The sequence below is a fragment of the Podarcis tiliguerta genome, assembly GCF_965153285.1.
Source record: "Podarcis tiliguerta genome assembly, chromosome: 4".
Taxonomy (NCBI): Eukaryota; Metazoa; Chordata; class Lepidosauria; order Squamata; family Lacertidae; genus Podarcis; species Podarcis tiliguerta.
In genome coordinates this window covers 13,679,643-13,690,045 of record NC_139537.1, presented here as the reverse complement: position 1 = coordinate 13,690,045, position 10,403 = coordinate 13,679,643, and positions in this window count along the sequence as shown.

The following is a 10,403-nucleotide window of genomic DNA, read 5'->3' as shown; positions in this document are numbered from 1 at the left end:
CACGCCCCCGGCTTCCGGCTTCGCACAGCTCTCCCACGGCTTGCGGATAGCAGCCTGTTCTGGGGGCTGGGGTCGGGGAAGCTCGGGCTTCCCCCGCCCCAGCCCCGCACCTGGGGGGGGAAATAATTTTTTTTCTTTATTTCCCCCCAAAAAAACTAGTTGTGCCCTATGGGCCGGTGTGCCCTATGGTGCGAAAAATACGGTATATCTTCTCTTGTAGATTCTTATTCACCTTCCATACACATCACAGGAATGTGCCCTTTTATTTAAAATGCATCTCTGGGTTATTTGTGGGGCCTGCCTCGTGTTTTTACATGAATAGAATGTGTGCTTTTGTTTAAAATGCATCTCTGGGTTATTTGTGGGGCATAGGAATTCGTTCACACACCCCCCAAAAAAATATAGTCCAGCCCCCCACAAGGTCTGAGGGACAGTGGACCGACCCCCTGCTGAAAAAGTTTGCTGACCCCTGGGCTAGAGTGTTGGACCAGGAGACCAGGGTTCAAATCTCTGAGTAATCCTGGGTCAGTCGCTGCCTCTCAGGGTTGTTCTGGGGATTAAATGAGATGGGCAAGGAACATGTGGACTACTTGAATCTCCTTGGAGGTGAAAAGGTGGGATACTACAGCAATAAATAAGAAAATATTTAACATCCAAGCATGAAAGCCAAGGTGCTTCCATGCAATTAATGTTGGTCCACGCTCAGCTTAATGACAAGTCACCCTGAGGCCAAGTTCATCATAGCATCTGCGTTCTGCACCAGTTGAATTTTCTGAGCTGTCTTTAAAGGCAGCCCCCGACAGACTATGTTGCAGCAGTCTCAATTTTCCTGTAGCATCCCTCTAAATACAGTGGTGCCTCGCAAGACGAAAAGAATCCGTTCCGTGAGTCTCTTCGTCTAGCGGTTTTTCGTCTTGCGAAGCAAGCCCATTAGCGGATTAGCAGATTAGCACTATTAGCAGTTTAGCGGCTATTAGCGGCTATTAAAGGCTTAAGGGATTAGCGGATTACCTGCTAAAAGGCTATTAGCAGCTTAGTGCCTTAGAAAAAGGGGGTGGGGAGTAAAAAAAAACCCCCAGGAATGGCAAGACATTTTCGTCTTGCGAAGCAAGCCCATAGAGAAATTCGTCCTGCGAAGCACCTCCAAAACGGAAAACCCTTTCGTCTAGTGGGTTTTCCGTCTTGCGAGGCATTCGTCTTGCAGGGCACCACTGTACTCTTGAGGGCATACAGTGGTACCTCGGGTTAATTACTTAATTCGTTCCGGAGGTCTGTACTTAACCTGAAACTGTTCTTAACCTGAAGCACCATTTTAGCTAATGGGGCTTCCCACTGCTGCCGCGCCGCCGGAGCACCTTCTCTGGTCTCATCCTGAAGCAAAGTTCTTAACCCGAGGTACTATTTCTGAGTTAGCGGAGTCCGTAACCTGAAGCATATGTAACCCGAGGTACCACTGTAGTTTGAAAACGCAGAGCCAAGAATCAGGGGTGGAGGAAGGGGGGCCATGGGGGTGAACCGCCCCGGGTGTCAGCGCTGAGGGGGGTGACATTCGGCGCGCTGCCTGCCCGTGACTCCCAAGCCTATCCTGAGTCTTCGGGGGAAGAGGGGAGCTGTGCCGGTTTGGCTCCAGCCTTCCCCCCTTCCCCCTTCATTTTGACAGCTCAGGGGAGGCTTGGGGGTCATGGGCGGGCGGCCCGCCGTTGCCCCCTGCTCCCGGGCTGCTTTCTGGGGGTGGGAGCCTCCCCCGAGCTGTCAAAAGGAAGAGGGAAGAGAGGAAGGCTGCTGGCAAAGCGGCGCGGCTCCCTTCCTCCCCCTTCTAGGAAGCAGGCCACCATGGGCGGCTTGCTCTGCTCTTCCGGGTGTCTCTCCCACCTGGGACACTTGCCCCGCCCCCTGGATGCTTGCCCCACCCCCATGGCCCCGCCCCCAGTTTCAGAGCATGTGAGCCGCTCCAGGTGCTGGAGCAGCTAGCTAACTCCTTGCCAAAAATGCTTTCCTAAATGAGCTGGTAAATCATACAGATAATTCTCAAAACCATGTGTTACTTTAATTAAATGCAACTGTGGAGAGAACAGTGATTTCAGGATTGCCTGTAAATCTTGTTGATTTTACAGCCGTCTTGTCTGGATGTAAGCAGAGCGTGGATAACTGAGGATGTTTCCGCCGTAACAAATGATTTGTCGATTTATTAAATTTGTGTACCACCCTTCGTCTGTAGATCTCAGGGCACTTCACAGCATAAAAATAAAAGACGAAATGCACAATAAAAACACAAAGCAAATGAAACAAACCTATAACCCTCACCCACCCCCAAAGGTGAAGGAGACCTCTGTTTTTATGTGTGAAAAAGGGTCTGTCGCTTCGAGTTTTGAATCGTCAAATTTTCAAATTCTACTGTGCTGACGTTAATTTCGGAATGAGCTCGACTGGGGCGGGCGGGCAGAGTGGGGGGAAATAGCTGCCATAGAATTTCCTTCAGTAGAAAAAGAAGAGCCTGCAACTGTGGGCAATTAATGAATTGATGTAACAGGTGCAATTAGGTGGTATCAGAGTTTGTCATTTCTTGCAAATCCCACAGTGAAGCAATTATAGTAATTAGGAGAAACACAGCTAAATTAGGCAATGTGTGTGTGAGAAAGAGAAAGTTGTTAAATGTCTGGATTTTCAGGTATATGGTACTGGGTCAGCAGGGATTTTAGGAAAAAACAACAACACAAACCATTGCAAATGTATTTCACACAACTAGGATGTGTCAGTGGTTCTATCTTGCAAGCAGCTGATCTGGCAAGGAATTCTATGCAGATGCAGATTGCATTCAAAGTTGACATGAAAGAGCTATTGTAATGTAGTGGCTAAAAGACTAAGCTATGAACCAGTTAGTCCTTGGTTTTAATCTCACCTTTGCTATGAACTCTGTGTGTGTGTGAAGAGCTAAGCTTCTTTCCAAACCAATCAGATGTGAGGGGTGGAGGATGGTCCTAGGATGCCAGGCGGTTGGCCTTTTAAGGCATTTTTGGCTGGCCAGGCAAGAGCAGCAGCCAATGCCCAGCAAGGCAAAGCAAAGGCAGCAAGGCAAAACCCTCATGCCACTGCCACCAATTGATCGGTCTGGATGGTCCCTTTCAACAGGGATCCGCCCCACGATTCCCTGCAGCAGCTGAGAAGCATGCAAAGCCAAGCAGTGGGGTTCAGGGCCGGAGCACGGGGAACCACAAATGTCACCTCCCACCTGGAAGTTGAGGATGGAGGTCACCTGTATTTACCTATCTTGGCTGAAACATGACATGCGGAATCACTCTTACGGCACCATCTGGCATCCAGTGATTGACAGCATCTGTTTCTGGAACAGGCTTCTTCAGCAATCACTCATAGTCGAGTAAGATTGTCTTCCATAAACACAGTTTTAACAGTGAATTGAAATTGAAATACTTTATTGTACAACTTGTATACAGTGAGATTACATGAGCACCCCCCACTCAGCTCTCTTAGTCTTAATTCCCCTCGTTTACTGACGCACACCCACCAAACCCGAAAGTCAGTTGCCCCGTTGTTATCTTTTCATTCAGCAGCCTAACAGCCCACAGATAGAAGATGTTCTTTACCCTGTTGGTGCGACTAATCATGCTTCTATATCTTCTGCCCGAGGGCAGGAGGTCAAGAAAGTGCCGGCCAGGGTGTGAATCATCCCTGAGAATTTTCCTCACTCTCCTGAGGCAACGGTTCTTCCGCTATTTCATCCAGCGGATTCACAGGACAGCCCATAATATCTTGTGCTGTATTCACCACCCTCTGTAGGCACTTCCTATCAGTTGATGTCAAACCAGCGTACCACACCGTGATGCAGCATGAAAGGACACTTTCTATTGTTGACCAGTAGAAGGAGATCATCAAATGTTGATTGACATTGTTCTTTTGCAATATTCTGAGGAGATGGAGTCTCTGTTGGGCTTTCTTAACCACCTGGGTTGTATTTATTGTATTTATTTATTGTATTTAACAGTGGGTCCTTAAGTGACTGTGGAGGCCAATTCTGGATCCACACATCCTTCCACAGTGGGGACGTAGGTATCTGGATGGGAGTCGATCATGGTGAGTTTTTGCCAAGCGTGCTTTCCTCTTAGCACGTTTCTCCCTTTCATCCTGAGTTCGAGCGTCTTCAAAGCCCACGACACTTTTGGTAAAGGCTGTTCTCCAACTGGAGCACTCGCAGGCCAGTGTTTCCCAGTTGTCGGAACAGGCTTGGATAATTTGCGACCCACCAAACGGAAAGCAACTCCCCATCCACGCCTTGTCAACGGCCACATATTTGACACACCCCTCCTCTTTTATCTTTTTGATTAATTGATTTTGCGATCTCTCAGGCAGCAGATGCTGCTGTTTCCATTTTGAGGCAACTGACGTGCTCTTCCTCATGGTAGGGCTGGCCCTAGACTGCCATGTATGAGGCTACATTGGGTTTCCTGGACCTCAAGATGCTCACGGCCTCCTCCAGAAATACCTGTCCTCATTCCAGCTCTGCTTTTGCCATCCTTGTCCTTCCCACGCACACGAGAGAGGAGTTGGCATTCGACATCCGCACGAATTTTCAGCTGCCAAGAACCACTGGGCAAAAGTAGGCCCTGGTGGATTTTGAGGCAAAACCTCCCGGCTGCAGAGGGAACGGTTGGCAAAAGGAACGGAACTGCAATTTAGCCCCACAACGCCCACTGCTCCTTAGGAACCCTCTCAGAAGTCACCGGCCTGAAAGAAGTTGACATTATCGCTCAGCAGTCAGCCGGGACATAGTTCTATTAAGTGAGTATTTTCTGCATGTGTGGGTGGTCACATGGTGAGCTATGGATCTTTTCATTATTGCTATGCAGCGACAAGCTAGCTAAGCGCCGGATTAATTTCAGTGGCTTTTTCCCCGACCTTCATTGTACGTTTGCAAGGGGACGGGGAGAACGGGGGCGGGGGGAGAGAGTCCAAAACATTATTATTTCTCAAAAAGCTCTCAATTTGCTTTGTACAAATCTTCCCACCGTCCTCGTTGCAGAGCAAATCTCAACGGGGGCGTTCAATCAAAGGCGGTCTCCAGGAGATAATTGGAGAAAATGAGTTTTTAGGTTCAGGAAAAGGAGGGGGGAGGGAGAAACTGGTAGTACTGCAATGGGGGAAATGCGGGGCATGAACCGAAAAAGCGACTTTGGTGACTGGGAGGAGCTGGCGGACATGGGGACCCAGCAGAGCAATGTACCGAACATAAGACGAACACCTGTCTTTCACGCAGAGGGTTACGAGTTGAATCTCCAGCTTTTCTGGGTAATGTTGGGAGAGACTCATGCCTGAAACCCTGGAGAGCTGCTGTCAGTCACTGTGGACAATACTGAGCTAGATGGACCACATTTAGCCAGGAGAAGAGAAGACTGAGAGGTGATATCATAGGCATCTTCAACCATGTTTGGTGCTGCTCCAGAAGGTCGGACCCGAACCAATGGATTTGTATTTCAAGAAAGGAATTTCTGACTAAACATTAGGAGAAGCTTCCTGATGGTTAGAGCTATTCAACAGTGGAACAGACGGCCTCAGAAGGTGATGGGCTCTGCTTCCTTGGAGATTTTAAACGGAGGTTAGGTGGCCATCTGCCTGAGATTCTTTAGCTGTGATTCCTGCATTGACTCTTGAACTAGATGGAGAGCCAGTGTGGTGTAGTGGTTAAGAGCGGTAGTCTCGTAATCTGGGGAACCGGGTTCGCATCTCCACTCCTCCACATGCAGCTGCTGGGTGACCTTAGGCTAGTCACGCTTCTTTGAAGTCTTCCAGCCCCACTCACCTCACAGAGTGTTTGTTGTGGGGGAGGAAGGGAAAGGAGAATGTTAGCTGCTTTGAGACTCCTTTGGGTAGTGATAAAGCGGGATATCAAATCCAAACTCTTCTTCTTCTACTACTCTTGGGTTCCCTTCCAACTCTATAATTCTGTGGTTTCAGTTCAGATGGCCAATGTTTCTGAATTTGGTATGTCAGTGTAAAAACATGCTCTCACCTTCTTGCCCAGGCCTTCATCTTGATAAGCTTATACTGCACGCTTGAAATACAGCAAGTATTCCCGTTTTTATTTGGAAAGTGTCAGGGGGCATACAGCAGAACTATCGTAACCCCCCAATGTCATAATAATAATAATAATAATAATAATAATAATAATAATAATAATAATAATTTATTTATACCCCGCCCATCTGGCTGGGTCTCTCCAGCCACCCTGGGCAGCTTCCAACAAAGTATTAAAATACAGTGGTCTGTTAAATATTAAAAGCTTCCCTAAACTGGGCTGCCTTCAGATGTCTTCTAAAAGTCTGGTAGTTGTTGTTCTCTTTGACATCTGGTGGGAGGGCGTTCCACAGTGCGGGTGCCACTACCGAGAAGGCCCTCTGCCTGGTTCCCTGTAACTTGGCTTCTCGCAGTGAGGGAACCACCAGAAGGCCCTCGGCGCTGGACCTCAGTGCCCAGGCAGAACTAAAGCTTATTGTTGTTTAGTCATTTAGTCGTGTCCGACTCTTCGTGACCCCATGGACCAGAGTCTGCCAGGCATTCCTGTCTTCCACTGCCTCCCGCAGTTTGGTCAAACTCATGTTGGTAGCTTCGAGAACACTGGCCAATGATCTCGTCCTCTGTCGTCCCCTTCTCCTTGTGCCCTCCATCTTTCCCAACATCAGGGTCTTTTCCAGGGAGCCTTCTCTTCTCATGAGGTGGTCAAAGTATTGGAGCCTCAGCTTCAGGATCTGTCCTTCCAGTGAGCACTCAGGGCTGATTTCCTTCAGAATGGATAGGTTTGATCTTCTTGCAGTCCATGGGACTCTCAAGAGTCTCCTCCAGCACCATAATTCAAAAGCATCAATTCTTCAGCGATCAGCCTTCTTTATGGTCCAGCTCTCACTTCCATACACTAGCCATTACCAAACAGGGAGACTGACAGGCCTAATTTGGTCCCTACGTCTGGACTAGAGGCACACGATGCTGCAACCACTTAGTGACCCTTAGTCCCCGTGGTTGATGACAGAAGCCAAAGTTGGCTGCTCTCCTGTTGTGCAGTCTCACAGCAATGCTGATTTTGTAATTGTCACTATTCTTCCTTGCCTCCTCCTTCCTCTCTGCTGGGTTTAAGCAACAGGAAAGCGCAAGCTGTTAATTCCTGTCCATTGTACATAACGGATGCTCTGCTGAGACGGCTAATCAGCGCCGATTGTTGGACTGCGGTTTTAGGGAGACGGCGTTGAACTCGACAACAACCAAAACAGAAACACAACATTCTTTGATTAGTAAGCCGCAAGGCTGCAAAGAGAACCTCAACACAGAAGTTCCTTGAGGGGTTTTTTATTTTTATTCATTTCTTAAAGTAGCTTTTCAGCTGCCTTTCCGGGTAAGCGCCCTCAGAAGGCAGCTTACAGCACGTCAGATACTAAAATACGGATGAAATGAAATCAAAGGAACAGTTTAAAACACAATGAGTTGGGGGCAGATACAACCAGTGCTTCTTTTCTGGGGAGATGCATACCCCTAAACATTTTGTGACTCTAAGTTTGGCCTCATTGAGGGGCAGTATTTCAATATGAGTAGGAAAATGAGAGTACCCCTAAACATTTTTAAGAAAAAAAGCACTGGATACAACCAACTCGTAAGGTAAAGGTAAAGGAACCCCTCACCATTAGGTCCAGTCATGACCGACTCTGGGGTTGTGGTGCTCATCTCACTTTATTGGCCAAGGGAGCCGGCGTACAGCTTCCGGGTCATGTAGCCAACATGACTTAGCTGCTTCTGGCGAACCAGAGCAGTGCACGGAAACCTTCCGTTTACCTTCCTGCCAGAGTGGTACCTATTTATCTACTACCCTGCCTGAACTGTCAACCCCACCCCCTTGCTAATTCATCTCATTTTACAGGTCACACAACTCCAGCTGTGTCGTGCAGAGGGGGCTTCAGCTCCCCCAATATTTTTGAGCAGGATGCACGTCCCCACCCCCCCAATATTGAGGGGGTTGCCGCCACCACCGGGCTCCGTCCGCATGCCTCAGCTCCAGCCTCCACCCAGGAGGCCAGGATCCAGGCAGTGGCTGGGATGAGCAAGTGCAAAAATCGCCCTCCTCACGTCCAGCCATTGCTCAATGTGGGGGGCCAGTTGGCGCCCCTCCCCAACTACATCCCCATAAAGTTCCTTTGAGGGTCCCCCTACTCTCTCACACCTCCTTCAAGTCCCCCATTCCCCTCACAGCTCCTCAGTGTCCCTCCATCCCTCCTTTATTCAGACCTCTGCTGCTGTTTAAAAGGTAAAGGGACCCCTGACCATTAGGTCCAGTCGCGGACGACTCTGGGGTTGCAATGCTCATCTCGCTTTTACTGGCTGAGGGAGCCGGCATACAGCTTCCGGGTCATGTGGCCAGCATGACAAAGCCGCTTCTAGCGAACCAGAGCAGCGCACAGAAATGCTGTTTACCTTCCCACTGGAGCGGTACCTATTTATCTACTTGCACTTTGATGTGCTTTCGAACTGCTAGGTTGGCAGGAGCAGGGACTGAGCAATGGGAGCTGACCAGTCGCAGGGATTCGAACCGCCGACCTTCTGATCAGCAAGTCCTAGGCTCTGTGGTTTAACCCATAGTGCCACCCGTGTCCCAACCAAATCGTAGTCCGGTTTTAAAAAAAACTGGAAATAGTTTCAGCAACCCAGCACTATTAAGGTGAAGGAACCTGTAAGCAGTGCTATTTTTTTCTAGAAAAAGAGGTACCAGAGCTCACCATGAACTTCTCCCTTGTTTTCTTAGAATGACAAAGGCACCACTTGAGAGGTGCTGGAACTGAGCTCTGGTGGGCTGCAGCTGGAAAAGAAAGCCCTGCCTGTAAGGAATAGATTTCTAAAGCCCCTTAAAAAACTAAAATTGAAAGGGACCATCATATTTCATCGGGTAAAGACTTCTGTAGACATGGGACCATCAATGACCATAACCCTCTTGTGCCCAGAAACCTGATAGATCTTTGTATGAATCATACAAGGAGTGCCACTGAGGCTAATCTCACTTCACAGGCAGGTTCATAGGAGTGAAGGAAACTTCAAGAAAACTGCCCTATAAAAATGTCTTCCTTTTAAGGTGAACACCATGGCTGACCTCCATCTGATCTAGGCCCCAATCCAACTTGGGCTCAACTTGGATTGGGGATCCAAATCAATTTGGGGGCCACTCCTAAGGTTGAATTATGGCTTTAAATCCTATTGAACATGCAGTTGAGAGAAGGAGGAGGCCTTGAATCTCCTCCCCCTTTGACTACACGGCAGAGAACAGGATTGAACCCTCTGCTCACCAGTTGGGCAGAACCAGGACAGCAGACCATGCAGGCACACGGGAACTGTCTTGCTCCTGGCTACAGTAAGGTGTGGTTTGTGGCTCAGTGGTAGAGCATTTATATACATTAAAGGTAAAGGTACCCCTGCCCGTACGGGCCAGTCGTGTCCGACTCTAGGGTTGCGTGCTCATTTCGCTCTAGAGGCCATGAGCCGGTGCCGTCCGAAGACACTACCGGGTCACGTGGCCAGCATGATGAAGCTGCAGCTGGCGAGCCAGCACCAGCGCCGCACACGGAAACGCCGTTTACCTTCCTGCTATAAAGCGGTCCCTATTTATCTACTTGCACTTAACAGTGCTTTTTTATATACATTAGCAAGTGCAAATTTTATACAAATCTTTATCTACTCTTGTATGTTTTGTGGCTAACCTTGATGGGTCCAGTGCAGCAAAATGTGGATAAATATGCACTCTGAAAAAGACAGGTGCAACATCTGGAAATGAGCAGATGCACTCAAAGTCTGTGTTCTTCGTGCATTTCTTTTCTAAAAAGGCATTAATGTAATTTGCATCCCACCCTAATGGCCAATCTTCACATGCTGAAGGGGAGAAGGGAGACCAGCAAGCTGTCTGTCTCATTTCCAGCAAATTTTAAAGAAGATGGACTTTCTCCAGCAGGGCTGAGCAGATGGGAAATCTTTGATAGATGGAGCCAAGCAGAGGTGCCTGTGTGTGTTTGTGTTGCCAGTGGAGAACTCAAGTGGAGTGGAAGATCCTTCGAAAACGAGACTGACACTTTCCCATTCTTCCTTTCCTTGTTTTGTTCAAAAGCAAGAGGTTGCACTAAGTGTGAGATGCAGAGGTCATTGGACAAGTCATTGGGCAGGAGGTGGAGCTCATTGGCTTCTTAACATAAGAACTGCCTTGCTCGGAGAGGCAGAAGGTCCATATCCCTGGGCAAACAGCAAATCACTTTGGAGAGCTCGCAGACATTGTCCCCAGGATTCTGTGCAGCAATGAATAACGAGTGGGTGGGTAGGTGGGAAAGGGGAATTCTTTAGCCAGGGTCCTGTATCAATGCATGTGAAACTTA